The sequence below is a fragment of the Octopus sinensis genome, linkage group LG9, assembly GCF_006345805.1.
Source record: "Octopus sinensis linkage group LG9, ASM634580v1, whole genome shotgun sequence".
Classification (NCBI taxonomy): domain Eukaryota; kingdom Metazoa; phylum Mollusca; class Cephalopoda; order Octopoda; family Octopodidae; genus Octopus; species Octopus sinensis.
The window spans coordinates 30,685,734-30,705,728 of record NC_043005.1 but is presented as its reverse complement, the minus strand read 5'-3'; the positions used below and the strand labels follow the sequence as shown (position 1 = coordinate 30,705,728).

At 36.8% G+C, this 19,995-nt stretch overlaps 1 protein-coding gene across 1 annotated transcript in view; it reads left to right on the top strand.

Annotated features, from left to right (window-relative positions):
• The first annotated feature begins 1,482 nt into the window (after nt 1-1,482).
• The window catches only part of LOC115215637 (delta(12) fatty acid desaturase DES8.11), a 32,612-nt gene continuing 14,099 nt past the window's right edge, over nt 1,483-19,995 (top strand). Inside the window, exon 1 of the mRNA XM_029784886.2 lies at nt 1,483-1,840. The gene's annotated coding sequence lies outside the window, so the exon portion shown is untranslated. The remainder of the gene's footprint in view (nt 1,841-19,995) is intronic.

Here is a 19,995-nt window from a genome sequence, read left to right as displayed (position 1 = left end):
GTCACCGACCCCACTTTCCATGTGGGCTCTAAATACAACTTTGGATTGCAAAGTAGACATCATATATACGTACATCCATTTAGTCACACGTACACGTGCACACACATACACATATAAGCACATACATACACATATAAGCACATACATACACACATACGTACCCTCACGCACACACTCGCACAGATTCACATATATTCTCATACACACACTCACATACATACGTAGACACACACACACACACACACGCACACACACACACATACACACACACACACACACACACACGCACACACACACACATACACACACACACACACACACAGAAATAGACTTACATGTATTCTTATACATACACACTTACACACTACCTCGCCACCCGTGTCTGTCCTTGTGTGTGTGTAAAAGCATGACGTAGTTGTGCATCATAGACAGTGGGTGGGGTGGTGTTGATTCCGTGTTGTCCCACCCGGCTGTCAAACCTCACAAAAGAATAACACAGCAGACGATGGTTCGATGCAGAGAAATAGCAGATATACGCGAATAAAAAATAAAGAAATGACCCGGGTAGATGGAAATACCACAATAATGGAATGGGGTGCAATTGCTGTGCAATGTTAAGACGGACACGGTTTTTACCATGTAACCTGGGTGGGTTGTTGAGAAACAGAGGAACCGTCGGCCTTGTTTGTAAAGGTGAATTACACGGCCGGTCCCTGTTAGGAATAAGAGAGATCTTCCAGTCGACATCTGACGAATGGAAGTCCTGCGGCATTAGCCGCATGCCTATTGTTGTTATTGTTCCTGCTGCTGCTGCTACTACTGCTACTGCTTCTTCTGCTACACACACACACACACACACACGATTTTCATCGTCTGAACTTACAAAGTGACTCAAGGTCCGGGAGTTTCGTACCTTGACTTGTGAAACAACATGTATGTGTGTGCATTTGTGTGAGCGTGTGTGTGTGTGTATTTGTGTGTGCCTCTGTGTATGTGCCTGTATGTGTGTGTGTATTTGTGTGTGTATGTGTATGTGCCTGTGTGTGTGTGTGTGCCTGTGTGTGTGTGTATTTGTGCATGTGCCTCTGTGTATGTGTGTGTATGTGCCTGTATGTGTGTGTGTATTGTGTGTGTGTGTGTATGTGCTTGAGTGTGTGTATGTGCCTCTGTGTGTGTGTGTGTATTGTCGATTGTTCTTTATCGCAATGTTTCCCCTTTGACAGTCTTTCCTTTTTTCTTTTTATTTCTTTAATTCACATCAATGACTATTAACACCACCAACAGCTCTACTACTACTACTACTACTACTACTGCTCGTGGTATTTCGCGCTAGTACTTCTTCCCACCCTCCCTCATCCGTCCATCTTCAACTAGTGGTGCAGCTTACTGTTTTATTGACTAAAATACACCACATCAGCACACTAACACACTCCCCCCCACCACTACTATCACCGCTACCATTTCCACCACCAATACCATCACCATCATCATCATCACCGCATCACCATCATCATCATCGTCATCATCATCGTTATCACCGTAGTCATCATCGACATCAACACCACGATCTCTTTTCTAACGAGGTCTTGATAGTTTACACGGCGTCAGTGAGCGATGCCCTACTCTTGCAGCGAGTGATCGCGAGGGACAACAATCACCGTTAAAAGCAGTCGCAATATCTATCTATCTATCTATCTATCTATCTATCTATCTATCTATCTATCTATCTATCTATCTATCTATCGTTCAGTATTCCTGTTTATGTTACTGACATACATATATACATATATACACAAACAAAACATCGGGCTATTTACATGGTAGTTAATTAAAATCTCAGGTGAGTCGGTCATTTTTACCTTTTTTTTGTAGTTCTTGCATGTCATTTTTGTGTCTTCGAATTGCTTTAATGAAATGTATGAAAGACGACCGCACTCCCCGGTTTAAGAAAATTTACTTTACTTTGGGGAATGCGTAAACACGCAATTACGACTTTCTTTCGTCCCTTTAAAATTTTTGACCTTTTGAAAAAAGGTACAGATCGTATGACGCAATTGGTGACGGTTCAGTTCCCGGTAATTCGAGTTTAAGAATCTGTTTCATCTCAGCCTGGTCGCTAGTGCACGTGTGAAAGGTACAAACTTTCTTATTCCCTTTCTTTGTACCCTATAAATCGAAGGACATCTCTGGATAACAACTCCCTTCCAACGTCAATTGTTTGGTTGCATTCAGAGAATTTATAAAAAAAATATTTTATTCGTTTTGATATATATATACAGATACATACATACATACATACATACATGCATACATACATACATACATACATACATACATATACACACACATACATACATACATACATACATACATACACACACATACACACACATATATATATATAGAGAGAGAGACCTATACTTATGCTTCTACACAAACGTACATGCATACATGCATATTTATGCATACATATACATATACTTACGTACACATACACATATACGCATACATGCACGCAGACACATGTACAGAGAAAGGAACACGCGCGCGCGCGCGCACACACACACACACACACAGATGCATACACACAAAATAACGAAGGTATCCTTTAGTCATAGCCGAGGTGTCTGCAAATCAAAGAAACACTCAACGTGTTTGACATCAGAATCTGTTTTTTTCCCCTTTATATTCTAAAGGTTACTTTTCACTTATAAGATGTAACACTTTTATCCCTGATGTGTATATGTGTGTGTGTATACACACACATCCTTGGGCACACACTCACACACACACACACACACACACACATACACACACACACACACACACATAGATACATGTATTAAGCTGATGCTAAATGAGTGTTTTCATATTCTTTTGATGTGATTTTTCTTAGATTCTTGATAATCCCCTATTTATCATGTCACAACATTAGATATCCTAACTTATTGCTAATTGCATATTGAGTTTTTGTTGTATCTTGGGAGGGCCATCATACCAATAAGAAACACACACACACACACTGTTTCTATTTCAGTTCTTTTATTGTCATCAGTCAACTAGTCAACTGCTTAACCAATTAAATAAATAATTGTTTGATCAATCAATCAAGCAAACTTGGAGTAGAGAGTATATGTCGTTGATGAGTTTGCAAACAGCAATGAAAAAAGGACTTTGACAAACCTAGATGGTTGATTGGCCAAATAATTATTCAAGAAATCAATAAGTCAATTGGTTACATGATTAACTAGTCTACTACTACTACTACTAGTACTACTACTACTACTAGTACTACTACTACTACTACTACTACTACTACTACTACTACTACTACTGGTTTCAAATTTTGGCACAAGGCCAGCAATTTCGCAAGAAGGGGCTAGTCGATTACATTGACCCCCAGCACTCAACTGGTACTTAAATTTCAATGCATGGAAAGCGGACGCTAAATGATGATGATGATGATGATATATGTATATACATATATACATACATACGCACACATACACACACACACATACACACACACACATAAATTTAAGCCAAAATATATGGGTTCAAGTAATCCAGCAGTACTCATAAAAACAGCTCCTTAATGTATTATTCTACAAAGCATATTCAGTGTATAGTGCGATATAAGAGAACATGATAAGGACTGTATAAAGTTATAAATAATGAGAGAAATGGTATAATGAAATTTTATTTGACAATAAGAAAATTCTAATATTACAACAAATTGTTTTGTAACTTAAAAACATGTGAATAATTTATATTATTATACTTAATAATAAACGAATTACTTACATATCTGCATTAATGCAAAATGCAAAAAAATCCTTCAAAATAATGCAGAATTTAAGCTGTGTGTGTGTGTGTGTTTGTGTATATCTATCTATATATGTATATATATATAAATATACAGAACATATTAAAATCACCAACAAACCACCATCACAAATGAAACCTACAACCCATACAATACAAAACTCCCCCTCCATACCCAATTTACACCCACATAGCAATCCCAATTATTCATCCATACATGGACGCACGTGCGTGAAGCACATGCACACAATAAATACGTACAACCCCCCAATACACACTCATATACATACGTATCAAGCTCGACATCCACAGCAATACGCTTACACCCACTCACACCCAGATGGGTGAATTGCACAACCAGGGAACGCACACACACACGTGTGCGTTTTTGATTGTGCAACTCGCCCATATGCATGTATCGGGCGCGATTACATTGTTGCACATATCGAGCCCAACTAGCATGCATATGTACATGTGAGGGGGTACACGTACATGTCGTGCGCGTGTACCCCCTGCATTTATACCCGTGCGTGAATATACACATGGAGACTAACCACACAGGTACAAATGTGTATAGTAATGGGAGCCCCATCACTACACTCAATGTATAATCTCACCCATCCGCACGGATGTGAAAGCGAATCTCCGGTGTATATGTTGAGGCTTATATGTTAAGTTTTTCCTTGTTTGTTTTGCAAAATAGTGGTTTTGTCTCTAATAATATTTTATAATATTTTACTATAAAATTGGATTTAATCCTAAATCTGATTTTTTCCCTGTAAATTTGGATTTATTCCCTAATATTTATTATTATATATATATATATATATAGGTTATGAGAGGTAATGATGTCAGTGAAACCCAAAGGTGTCAGGTAATGTGCTGAGTAAGTGCTATAGATAGACCATAGTTAAGTTCCAGGTGATTATGTGAATAAGGAGTCCAATGTAGGTCATATATCAGCGTGTGTATATAAAATTTTTTTTTTCTTAATGAGATAAAAAACCAAGGCTGTGAAGATTTTAGAATATTTATAAATTGAAGGTCTTACAGCTGTTTCTAGGATATTTATTATATCCCTTCATCAGAGACGGTGTGAGCAGATGGTTAAGCAATAGTTAATTCAGATAAGATATGAAATAGAGATAGAAAATAAGATGTGTGTGTGTATATATATATATGTGTGTATACAGGGTGTGATGGATAAATTGTCACCATTTTGTATTTTTAATTTCGTGCATGTGTATTGTTTGTTTTTGATTTTGTTGACTACACAAAACTGGTGGTACTCAGTTTTGCACCGTAAGACTGAGTGTTTCCGAATTGGCTGTGCCTGCAAAGATGTTTTGTTGCAGAGAATTAGGGATGAGAGTAAAACAAAACAAAACAAGCAAAATGGCACAGGATGGGATTTAGGACAATGGATGAGAATGAGCAGTCGAACAAAATATGGCCTTGGGGCCCAAGAGATGAAAATCGAGGGTAACGCTTAGAATGTCTTGAAGGATGGCGAATGGAGAGACAGAGAATTTGTGAATGGTCAGCTGCGGGACCAGTGTAAGAAAGGAAGAAAAAGGGGAACTGTCCATGGGTCATGTGACAGTGATGGGCTGAGGAGGAAAGTAGCAAGAGAGAGAGGGAGAGAGAGCGACAGAGAAAAAGAAGAAAGGGTTGAAGGAAAAAGAGAAAGGCTAGGAATATGAGAGGGAGAGAATGGCAACGTAAAATTCTGAGAAACAGTTTGAGATGTTTTTGCAGCTTTCATAAAAAATGCATATTACTCTACCTTCAGTATTCAAGTACTATTTTTTCAAATACATATATATATATATATATATATTATATATATATATATATATTGTCTGTAAGAAACATAAATCCGAAAGAAGCACACTCTAAGATATAGAGCAGTATATATTAAAAATGGGGAAGGTTGGTTTAAGGGCCTTTTTTTAAGAGGTCTTGGGCCAACAGGTTTTGGGATCTGACAATATGCCATAAAGTTAAACCCTTTATGGACAGGAAACCTAAGGTAACCCTATAAACTGGCCTTCCCCATAAGGATGTGTGTGTATAAAGGAAAATAGTTAGTCAGAAAACCTCTAAAAGAGACGAAAGTATTAACTATACTGAGAAGTAAGGTTTGCTGCCACTTCATGTAGTAAGGCCATGTAGTAATGTCGGTTTGTATGGAACAGCCTTGTTGAAATGGCAACAAGTATTACTTCTATCTATATCTATCTATCTATTTATCTATCTATCTATCGATTTACCTTCCTATGTATGTATGTATGTATGTATGTATATATGTATGTATGTATGTATGTATATATGTATGTATGTATCTGTCTGTCTATCTATCTATCTATCTATCTATCTATCTATCTATCTATCTATCTATCTATCTATCTATCTGTCTGTCTATCTCTGTCTATCTATCTATCTATCTATCTATCTATCTATCTATCATCTCCATCTATTTATCTGTCTGTCTGTCCGTCTGTCTCCTGCTATAGTCCCAAGCTGGCTAAAGCTTTGTGAGTGGATTTGGTTGATGAAAACAGAAAGAAGCCTATTGTATACATGTGTGTGTGTGTATGATGGCTGTAAATGAGTGCCACTGTCATAGAAGCAGTGTCATTTATTTTCAACATTCTACAAGAACTTGCTTGGCAATGGGGAAATAGTTACCTTGCTTGGAAATAGATGAGTGTTGGCAACATGAAGGGCATCCAACTGTAGAAAATCTGCCTCAACGAATTCTGTCCAACCCATGCAAGCATGGAAAAGGGGATGTTAATGATGATGATGATGATGATGATGATGAAGATATGCATATATATAAAACTATATTATATATCAATATATGTGCATGTGTGCGTGTGCACGTATGTGTGTGTGTGGATACGTGTGTGGTGCATAGAAAGTCCTGTTGTATTTGTAGTATATATTTAGATGTTCAGCCATGATATTTAATACTGCAAATTTAATTAGCTTTATGATTTCCTTAGTTTATGATTTATGATTTATGATTTATGATTTCCTTAATTTTCTATCATTTCTCTCAATTTTTAAGTAAATTTTTGAATGCTTGATATAAAAAATTCCTTGTGTTTTGAATTAATATATTTAATTTATGTTTTATGTCATCCATGCTGGCCATATTTTCCTCATCAAATAAATGGAAGTCTGGTGGAGCAAGGTTAGGAGAATATGGAGGGTGTAGCATGTTTTTCCCATCTGGACAATTCCAAAATATTTGTTTACTATCTTCAACAGTGGGAAGTGAAGCAGTGTATTTAGGCAGGACATTTTCTATCCAAAACAGTCTTCGAGCAATGAAGTTGCTAACAGTAGACTTCAGAAGATATTGTTAGATTTAATCTTAAAATCTCATACTGAATAATTCCTTCCTGTTGCAACTGAATGTTCAATATAAGTTTCTGTTAGTGAAGCCCCCGCCCCACCCCCACTCCACCCCACCCCATGAAGGTGATATTTCTCTCTTCCAATCATGATTCGGTTTAAAGATAGTGTTTGGAGGTTACATCTTTAGAGTGATTCCTGGAAGTCAAGACTTGGAGGCTTTGTTGTTGAAAGATTATGGAGTGTCTATTTTCTCCACTTTGAAATTTTTCCTTGATTCTCTAAATGATTAGAATTGGTTATAATACCAATTCAGTGAAAAGTTCAATCACTTTTATAACAAGATTCCTTGCAAGCGTTGTCTCAAGCAATTCATCATCCAATTTGGAAGAATGTCCTGATTTATGCTTGTCAAACAAATTAAAATTGCCAAATTTGAAATTTTGAGACCTCTTTCTGAAAGTCCTTTCATTTTCTGGATCTTTTCAGACATATTTCACTGTTTCACTTGCTGTAGAATCTTGAAACTATTAAAGCATAATGTGATTGGTCTTTGCTTGATTCCATGAGAGATTCTTCATATTGAAAATTATCATCTTAAAATATGCTTGTTGCTCTGATAAATCATCATGAAATGATTAGCATCAGTAAATGCCATCGAGGTTTATAAATTTTATAATAAACAGCTTTCAACAGGTTCAAACTTGTAATCAGATAAAGTTTTCTACACCAACATATGTGCGTTGTGTGTGTGTGAGTGCATGTGTGTGTGTGTGTGTGTGTGTGTGAGAGAGAGAGAATTTATGTGTATGTGTGAGAATGTGTGCATGTGTGTGAGTGCATGTGTATGTGTGAGAATGTGTACATGTGCATGTGTGTGAGTGCATGTGTGTGTGTATGTGTGAGTGAGTGTATGCACGTGTGCATGTGTGTGCATGTGTGTGAGTGAGCGAGAGTGTGTGTGTGTGTGTGTGTGTGTGTGTGTGTGTGTGTGTGTGTGTGTGTGTGTGTGTGTGTGCACGTGTGCGTGTGTGTGCATGTGTGTGAGTGAGTGAGAGTGTGTGTGTGTGTGTGTGTGTGTGTAAGATAAAACAGAATCTGAGGAGTCCGGTGGTAGGGTGGTAGTATGTTTAAGGAATTGGGAGATGAAAAGAGTTCCCTTCTCATCTCCAGTAGACTAAAGCTGCTTTACCATTTTCTCAATTTTTCCAGCTTTGCCCACTCTGCAGCACTGAACTGGGTCTTGAATCCCAATCAAAGCTACCCTTGGTCATTTGTAGACTTTGCACATTATAGGGACCAGGTCATTGACCTCACTACTGCTTTTCTACCCTTTCTACACATACCTATACATTAAATTTCTTCTCTCTCCCTCCTCTTCCATTCATCCAACTTCCCTTTGAAGATTACACTCATCTGCAACTTCTAACTCCTACTCTTTGACCCTGCTCTGATCTTTCTTGCATCATCCCTTTTTAGATAGGAACCTTAGCAACCTCATAGTAACCAGCATTATAGTTCCCATTTACAGTGCATTGAGGAAAGGGAATGTCACCTTGCTGGTCCCTTTCATGAGCACCATTTGAAGCATGCTAGTGCACATTCCTGGCAAGCCTGTCACCACCCATTTTAACAAAATGAACCATTCCATTACCCATATATAGAAGAAACATTCCACATTCAAACTTGGAACCATGATTCTGGCAGGGTTACATAAACATTTTCCCTTCACTCCTTTTTGTTCTGTGATTCCATTCTTATATTTTTGGCACCCATCTCACCTCAACCTTTCCCTCTCACTCACCCTCACCAGCTTCTCTTCCTCTGGTCATTGCTTTCTTCTTCTTCTTCTCTCTCCTACAACTTCTTATTTATAAATGCAAGATAACTGTGTTTTGAATTTCCCATCATTTGCATGCCTTTGCTCAAATATAGACAATGTACAACTCTGCTGTTTTCTTCCTTTACTTACTGTCATGTCAACTTTTGCAGAAAGACTGTCCAAAATGTTGGATACTCCACAGCCCATGGCAAATTCCATGTACTCTTTTTGTTGCTTCATATATATATATATATATATATATATATATATATATATATATATATATTAAGTACAAGTGAGGATATATAAACCTCTAATCTTATCTCCACCTTCTCTCTTGGTCTATATATATATATTATATATTTATATAGATAGATAGATAGATAGATAATAGATATAAAATTTAAATAAGCAGAAAGTGGAAAAACTTTTGATCAACAACAAATTGAACCACAAGGATTGATTATTTTTTAATACAAACATGACATAACATGACATGTCATGTTTTGTATTAAAAAATAATCAATCATTGTGGTTTAATTTGTTTGTTGATCAAAAGTTTTTCCATTTTCTGCTTATTTAAATTTGATTTCTGATAAACTTTTGTTTATTCAGTTATTACCTCTACCCTATGAGCATAGCGTGCTTGCATCATACCCATGCCCAAGGATAGCACAGGTAAATGATACAGGTAGTAAATACAGAATACTATTATCTTAGTCGGTTACTACAACCACTAACTCTGCTTACCTTTATATATATATATATATATATATATATATATATATATATATTATATATATTATATGATGATGGACTCTGCCATTGAAGATGCTACATGAGTGTTTAGTTTTTGTTGCACAACCTGCACCAATGATTTGTTTATAGTGATCAAATGGCCATGCTGCACATTAGCTCACCTGTCCCTCCATCAAATCGATGTTATCTGAACAGGTGCACTGTGTACCATACGTCAGAGCAATATGACATGAAGTATATTGCTTAAGAACACAACACACTACCCAGTCTAAGAATTGAAATCACAATCACTTGATTATGTATGCAACACCCTAACTACTTGGCTATGCACACACACACACACATATTTGCTTGTTTAAGATTGGCTGCCTACGGAAACTTCTCTCTGCTGATGACCTTATAACTAGATCGATAGTAGAATTAGGAAAGAAATTCCTGGTGTGGAAACAAAGCCTTACATCAAAGGGTAATAGAGTTCATTAAAAAATGACCAATAAGTGGTAGTTGAATAAAGTTGGATAAAAACATTGTAGAATGCTATATACATACATACATACTGCATACATACATACATCCATACATACATACCTACATACAACTACATACATACATACCTACATACATACATACATACTTACATATATATATATATATATATATTTATGTATGTATGTATGTATATATATATATATATATATATATATTATATATATAATATATATATATATACTAAGTATTAAAGGTTAGCAACGAATTGCCTCACCACAACACGAATTTAGAATAGCAGTCAAGAGTTATAGCTATTCCTTCTACTAAAAGGAGATCTCAGTAAAACAGTTTTTACTGAGATCTCCCTTTAGTAGAAGGAATAGCTATAACTCTTTGCTGCTATTTCTAAATCGGTGGTGGTGAGGCAATTCGTTGCTAAACCCTTAATTACTTAGTATTACTTAAACTTTCCTCGAATGAGGCTTTTACATGCCGAGATCTACTTGGTGAATTGATGATTATTCCAAATAATTAATTTCACCCTATATTGTTACTGATAGCTATATATATATAGAATATATATTATATATTATATATATATATATATATATATATTATATATGTATATATATTTGGCTTCCACAGTGCTTCTGTCTACCGAATTCATTCATAAGGCATTTGATGGCTTGGGGCTATTGTAGAAGACACTTGTCCAAGGTATTGGGCATTGGAACTGAACCTAAATCCACATGGTTACAAAGTGTGCTTCTTAACTACGCAGCCATGTTTGTGCCTATGCACGCATGCACACACACACACACACACACACACACACACACACACTGCAAAGAAAAAAATTTGATAGTGACTTTGAAATTGAAATTCCATTGATGCTTTGTGAGGCTCAGAGTTCTGCTGTTGTAGACACTATTTATGTACTCAGGTCTATGGATTGAGTGCTTTTTAACGAGTGATTTGTACTCATAGGGTGGATTAATAGAAGTTGAATTGAGAGCCATATATTATTAATTAGATTAATTGGATTATTAAGGCAGTAAGCTGGCAGAAACATTAGAGCACCAGTAAAATATGCCTTGCGGTATTTGTTCTGGTATTTTATACTTTTAGTTCAAATCACATCAAGGTCAACTTTGTCTTTTATAGATCTGGGTTTAAGGAAATAAAGTAAAGGTCAAATATTGAGGTTGATGTAATTGACTTATCCCCTCCCCTCGAAATGGCTATCCTTGCATCTGTATCAGAAAACATTATTAATTGGATGCATGAACTTTGTTTAGGTGAATTTGCATTGGGGGCAGGTATCTGGCTTGGTATTTGTCATGTGGTGAACAAAGGAGATAGAACCAAATACCCATAGACTTTCTTAGAACAAGGAACTAAAGGGTGTCCAATGCATGAAACTAAAGAGTGTACTTGCTTCTCTAAAGGAACATAATCAATACCCTCATACACATACTAACAGAAAATATACAAATAAGGATAATATATAACCCTCAGATTTTTACATACTCACATGCACACACACTTGCGTATGCATATGCATTTGTAAACTAAGATAATCATTTATGTGTTCAGTGTATTAAATTAATTATAAGTAAGTTATATACATTGTGCTGGATTAACCTCTTGACAAATTATTTTTAAGTTGACTTCGATCCTTTCTCTGAAGACCAGAAGTTGGTCCCTTGGGAGCCACTAGTTGATCACTTGTATCAAATTTTATCCATCCATTGAAGGGGACACATCTTGTTTGCTTCTCTCACAAAGGTTAGTCATTATATTGTAAGACAGAGAATTTAAAAACCGGTTCTATGAACTTCTGTAATTTTAATAACCAGTGTAAGTGAACAGTTGTGAACCCTTTGAGTCCCATCATTGCATACAGAGGATATATTGTCATTTTCAAAGCATAAATATAGTAACAAAGTATCTTTGTGTGTTTTAAGTTATTGGGAGCTCCTCAAGTCCAACTGATTTATTCAGAGATTTCAGCAAAAAGACCCTATTCTATAATGCTTTGATTCCATTATACATTATCTCTCAAGAACCAATTATAATAGTGTTGTTTTATTAATAAGTATTGAAGTATTATAAGCTGTTGTTCTGATTTTAAACTGGTTTTTAAATGGGTTCCATTCATCTACTCTTCCATTCAGTACAACTGTTTATTTCCCTTTTATTGATGTTCATAAAGGATATTGATTATGTATTTCTTTTTCTATACAAAACAATATCTTTGCTCTAAATTAACTTTAAAGCTATAAAACCATCTCTATATCTATGGTTTTCATCAATAATGTCTCTCGCTTTCCGTCATCATGGTCATCATACATCTCTCATACGATCAGAGCTACACATGTTCTCTCAGTTAAATATCAGCCAGTCATTATCAGTGTCAGCACTATTGTCATTGCCACTGCCAACCCGCCACCACTGCCACCACCACCACCACCACCACCACCACCACCACCACCACCATCACCACCACCATCACCACCACTAATTTGGACATCCACTTTTCAGCACTTTTACAGGTCAGATGGAATTTGTTGAGACTAATTTTCTACAGCTGGGTGCCTTTCCTGTTCCCATCCCTCACTTGCTTGCATGCAAACTAGTATTTCCCTTTCATCAGATTTGTTTTCACGAAAGACTGGAAATGAATGGCAGACATCAGTTGTATGATAGTGACACTCATTTACAGCTATGACAAGGATGCAGAACCAACCACTCACACACCTCCTCCTCACACACCTCATTCTCACACACCTCCTTCTCACACACCTCCTTCTCACACACATATATACATACATTCAGAATGGGTTTCTTTCAGTTTCCATCTGTCCTGCCATGATTGACTGCTAGCTCCAAAAGTGCATTTTTATTCTCTTTCTGTTTATTTCCTTGTGTTCCTTTCTTGTGAAGAGTGTAAGCTCGAAACGTAAAAGACTTTCTCACCTTCTCAAGCATTAAATTAATACACCTGTTTGTTGTTTATACACCTTTCTTCATCTTTTGTTTTTCTGTAAATTCCAACTATCCATCTACCAAATCCACTCACAAGGCTTCGATCATCTCAAGACTAAAGTAGAAGGTACCACACAGTGGGACTGAACCCCAAACCATGTGATAGGGGAGTGAAATTCTTATTTTCTATAAGCTGTTTTGGGCTCAACTTTCATCCATCTTTAATGGAAAGAAAGAAAAGTGTGCCTGCAAAGTATTCTACCAAAATGGAAAATGGATATATTTTGGGACATCCCTACACTAATAATGATTTCAAATTTTTGCCACAAGGGCAGCTTGGGGGGAGGGGATTAAATAGATTACATTAACACCAGTATTTCACTAGTACTTAATTTATTGACCCTGAAAGGTTGAACGGCAAAGTTGACCTTGGTGGAATTTGAACTCAGAACATAGTGATGGGTGAAATACCACTAAGCAATTTGTCCAGCGGGCTAATGATTCTGCCAGCACTCTGCCTTTCCCGACACTTATAGAAAAGTTGGTGTAGGTAGGTCCCTTTTACTGTTTTTACACTTCAATCTGCTGATGTTCAACATTTTTTACACAAATTTAGAACTACTTGTTGCACTTGTAATTGTTTTGCATTGACCTGCAGTCAACTCCATTGGAATAAACCTTTAAAAGATTGAATGTCTGAGAGCAATCGTTTATCTAGTGCCATGCTTTATGTCTATTGAGTTTACTGCTTAAATGACAGCATTTAACCCTTTCAATACCAATCCTCCTGAGAATGTCCCTAATTCTATGACACAAACTTCCTACATTAAAGAGATCTGTAGCGAGACAGGAAAGATCTATTTTGTTGCTGTGGTTTAGTTCAGTTGTAGTTTGGCAGACTCCAGCCAATCAGCTGGAGGTGTAACTCCACCCAACAGTATCGTGTGCCTTTTTGGAAGAGCTTGAGCATTCTGTGCTGGATTTGATGGCATAGAAGCAACATCGCTTTCTTCAACATGTCACATTTTCTGTGTCCACCACCAACTACATGCAGCTCATTTGATTAATATCAGCTTCCACTCTGCTTCATATAAACCTCAGTGTCATGCGATTTTTCCTGTCTTGCATACACGTATATTTGGTTCCTATTCATAAGCATGATTTATCCTTGTTACCACTTGCTAGCACTCATTACACTACTGAATAAATTTCAATGTTTTTGTTTTATAAAATTGCCTTCTGCACATTCTTTAGTCATGCCTCTTTAAGAAATCACTGGAAATGGATTCTTTCTATGAACTGTCTTTTAAAAAAAACTAACTACACACATTATGTTACAACTCGAACACATTACGTATAGGAGACATTCCTTCCAACTTACATTAGTGACTCACATGTAACAGATCTAAATGAAATCCTTCCATCAAGTTATGTCAATTTATGTTAATTTATATTTCAACACCAGTTTAAAAATAACAAAGTTATTTTACTAAATTCTCCATTATTCTCAAAAGTAATTGAAACAAAAGCAGTGGATTCCAGCTGAAATATTATCAGAAATGGTTAATCCGTGTTTTTGTAGGAATTATATTATTTTTCCTGTGGAGTCTTAAGATATAGGATTTTAAAACATGTGCTCTCCACTTCAAAGACAGTAGGATGTTGAGGGAAATTTAGTTACTATAGCAACAGAGGAAGCTGGTGACACTATTTGAAGTTATTGATTTGTTTAAGGTTAGTAATGTGACTTTGGGAGTGTGGTGTGTGTGTGTGTGTGTGTGGTGTGTGATATATACACAGGTGTGGCTGTGTGGTAAGTAGCTTGCTTATCAACCACATGGTTCCAGGTTCAGTCCCACTGCGTGGCACCTTGGGCAAGTCACTTCTACTAGAGCCTCAAGCTAACCAAAGCCTTGTGAGTAGATTTGGTAGACAGAAACTGAAAGAAGCCCGTCATACATATGTGTGTGTATGTATGTTTGTGTGTCTGTGTTTGTTCCCCCCACCACCATTGCTTGACAACCTATGTTGGTGTGTTTACATCCCAGTAACTTAGCTGTTCAGCAAAAAGAGACCAATAGAATAAGTACTTGGCTTATAAAGATTAAGCCCTGGGGTTGATTTGTTCAACTAAAGATGGTGCTCCAGCATGGCCACAGTCAACTGACTGAAACAAATTAAAGAATAAAAGAATATATTAATGTGTGTGTGTGAGGGTACATATACATTTATGTATTAATTATACGCCCAAAGGGCCAAGGGTCTTTCCCTCTCAAGAACAATGTGGTGCAAACAAAATCAGGTGGAATCCCTGCTCAACCTCATGAAAAATTTATACATGGGGCAAATAATATTCTAACCAACCAGGACAAACAATATACTTGATCTCTGCTTCACAAACGATAGGGATCTCATCCATAATGTGAAAGTGACACCGATGCTAGTCTCAGATCACAATATAATAGACCCAAACATGTATGGACCACATGAATCTATAGACATGCAGTCTTTGAGAAGCACCCAGAATCTACCCAATCTGAACTTCCATAAAGCAGACTGGAAATTGATTGAGAAAGAGATCATCAAACAATATTAGTTCCAATAACTCTCCACACCTGACATTGACAGGAATCTTAGAGAATTCATGTCCATCATAAAAGCTGCATACTACAAGTTTGTCCTAGGGAGAAAAGCTGTTGTACATAAGAACAAAATTCTTAGGGAGAGGAAAGTTCTAATGGGACAGAATACAAAGATTGTAAACTGCCTCAAAAGAGAACTTCATGGCAGTGAAAAATCTTGCCTGAAAACAACATTGCTGAAGATTGAAACACATCAGAAATACTCCCATGAAGAAAAAAAGAGCAAACCAAGAAGCCTGGGTTATAAAAAATATAAAATCAAATTCCAAAATCTTCTTTAAGTTTGCCAAAGAAACTGCTTCCATGCATTACAGAGTAGGGCCACTCCTCCAAAATGATGGGTCCCTCATGGGAAACCCAATGAGGATAAGTGAAACACTGAAAGAACAATTCAAATGTGTTTTCACCCTACCCTTACGACACACACAGTTGAGCAAATTTGTAGCATTCTATGCCACTACAGATATAAAAAGGGAGGCAGTAACGATTGGTTACATCAATATAAATGAATCCTGGCATTAGACAAGATCTCCTCCTAGCCAACAAATCGTAGAACCACCAAAAATGGGTCACTTAAAGTTTAGGTGAATGAAAATTGAACTGTGCTATTTCTGTTCCGAAATTCATCTCGCATGGGCAAAAATTGATAATGTGTTTGTTTAGGCCTTATCCCATGCATTGAATAGTGAACTTTACTCAGTCAGCTGATTGACGTGAACTGTGTTCACCACGCGTACAAGCATGCGTAAATTGCATGAAAAATAAAAAATCAAGATATAAAAACGAATCGCCGTAAACATTGTAGAAATTCGGCAAAGAAATGAATTTCCGGGATGTAGCCTGGAGGGTTTTTTCGTATTAATATATATATATATATATCATCATAAATATGTGTATGTGTATATATATATGTATATATATATATATATATAGAGAGAGAGAGAGAGATACATATATGTATATATGAGAGTATGAAAGAAGAAGGCTAACTCTTCCTTCCGTAGAAGAAAAAATTCAAATCGGACCATGTTAACATCAAAAAGCAAAAGATGCCTTTTTTTCTATGAAAATCCTTATTTTTTACGATGTTTTGACTGCTGTGTCGCCATTTTTCGGTGTATTTCACTTAAAGAGATTAACAAGCTACATACTGCCAAATTTTTACTTTTCAAAAATTCCAATTCTAAAGGGTCTAAACAAACTGCAATGCCGGGCAATATTGCTAGTATATATATATATATATATAAATATTATTAGAGACAAAACCACTATTTTGCAAAACAAACAAGGAAAGACTTAATCATACATAAAATTTTAATAATAGTCAAAAAACCGCCACTACAATTGTTTCTTGTCTTGATCGACAATCTTCAGGTGGACTTCCAATAAGTCAGTTTCAAATTTGAAACTGACTTATTGGAAGTCCACCTGAAGATTGTCGATCAAGACAAGAAACAATTGTAGTGGCGGTTTTTTGACTATTTATTAAAATTTTATGTATTGATTAAGTCTTTCCTTGTTTGTTTTGCAAAATAGTGGTTTTGTCTCTAATAATATTTTATAATATTTTACTATAAAATTGGATTTAATCCTAAATCTGATTTTTCCCTGTAAATTTGGATTTATTCCCTAATATTTATTATTATATATATATATATATATATATATACACATATATAATCACCACTATTTAATGTCTGTTTTCCATGCTGGCATGGGTTGGATGGTTTGACAGGAACTAGAAAAGCCAGGGGCCATGCCAGGTTCCATAGTCTGTTTTGGCTTGGTTCCTATAGCTGGATGCTCTTCCTAATGCCAACCACTTTACAGAATGTACTGGATGCCTTTTACATGGCACCTTGGTTTTAGAACATCAACTGTGCTGTGGTGAGTGGGTTTTCTTGGGTTCAGCAATGCATCACATCTCTTGGTCCCCTGTCATCTCCATTGTAAGGCTCAGTGTTTGTGCATCTTGGTGTTTGTTTTGCTACAGCTTGATAATCGGCGCTGATTTGTTTACATCTCTAAGCACTTCAAGGTAGTGCTACAGCATGGCCACAGTCTAATGATCAAAATATAAAAGAATAAAAGAAAGAATACCCTTATGTGTACATATACATACTGAGAAACACATGTAGCCATACTCGCGTGCGCACACACACACACACACACATCCTGCACACACTTCATACATGTGTAGAAACACTTAAGCAGAAAAACTAAATACACAGATTTTCACCTTTCTATGCATTCCTACACACAGATATACAGAAATTAACAGACATTGACAGACATACTTACATAGATATAGGCCCGACCATGGCTGTTAGCTTTGAAACTACATGGTTTCAGGTTCAGTCCTACATTGCAGCACCTTGGGCAAGTGTCTTCTACTGTAGCCGAGCTGATCATGCCTTGTGAGTGACTGGAGACTGTGTGGAAGTCTGTCCTATATATATATATATATATATATAATATATATATATATATATATACAACACACACACACATATATATATATCTAGTCAATTTGAGCATATCATGGCTCAGTGGTTAGAGCATCAAACTTACAACTGTGAGGTTTTGAGTTTGATTCCCGGACCGGGCTGTGTGTTGTGTTCTTGAGAAAGACACTTTATTTCATGTTGCTCCAATTCATTCAGCTGTAGAAATGTGTTACAACCTCACTGGTGCCAAGCTATATCGGCCCCTTTACCTTTCCCTTGGATAACATCAGTGGAGGGGAAAGGGGAGGCTGGTACACATGGGCGACTGCTGGTCTTCCATAAACAACTTTGCCTTGGAGGGTAAATTTCTAGATGCAATCCCATGGTCATTCGTGACCGAAGGGGGTCACCCTTTATATATATATTGGTATGTGTGTATGTGGATGCATGTGTGGTTGTCCCCCACACCATAACTACCACTTGACAGCCAGCGTCAGCTTGTTTATAATAATGAAATTATTGTATACAGTACTCAGGTGCACCACAACTTGTCAAAAGTGCATATAAAGCATATGCAGTAATGTAAAATGTTTGGGAAGTGAACAGTGTATGAGTCAGATACATGCTTGTGTGTGTATGGAGGGGAGAAAATCAGGTGTAGTGTTGGCGAATCTCAGGAAGCATGGAAGTTTTGAAGGATGCAGTGCTTTGACAACTAACAACTGATGCTGGCAGTTTGTTCCATGCTTCAGCAACTCTTAGCATAAAAAAATGTTTCTGAAAGTCATGGGAGCTGTGCTGTTTTCTGACTTTGTAAACATGTCCATAGGTGTTAGACAGATGGAGTTTGAAAAGGTGCTCAGAGTTATTGTTTGTAAGATGGTTAATAATTTTATGGGTGTCTGCCAAGTCAGCTGCCAGACGCCGGAGTTTCAATGTATCCATGCCCAGGGAAGTAAGGTGTTCAGAATATGGCAAATGCCTGATGGAGGGTATTCACTTGGTTGCACGTCACTGAACAGTTTCCAGACGATTAATATCCTGGGCAAGATAGGGGTTCCAGACCGGTGATGCAAATTTCAGGTGAGGCTGCACCATAGCTGTATAAAGCCTCAGATAGATAGCTGGAGAGCGGCTAACAAAGGACTTGGTAAGTGATGCCAAGACACCCTCAGCCTTCTTGGCAATTTTAGCAATGTGTTTTGTCCAACACAAATCACTGTTGACAATAATGCCCAGACTTTTTGAGATTAGTGTTGTGGAGCGAGTAAGTATACCCTGGGTTTTTCCTCTCAAAATGCATGGTGGTACATTTGTCCACAGCCAGCTTGAGTTATGTCGCCATAACTTAGCAGTTTGGCAAAAGAGACCGATAGAATAAGTACCACTCTTAGAAAAATACATAATGGAGCCTGGAGTTGATTTGTTCAACTAAACTCTTCAAGGCATTACCTCAGCATGGCCCCGTTCCAGTCACTGACACAAGTCAAAAATTATGTTCTATATTAGTTATCACATAGATATATTTTAACCTATCTTCATCAGCTAATTCCAGCATCAGTACTGGAAATAAACAGTTGCTCTGTTCTGAAACATTAAACCATTCTAGCAATTTCTATTTCTAGTTCACTCCTCTCTCTCTCTCTCTCTCCCTTCC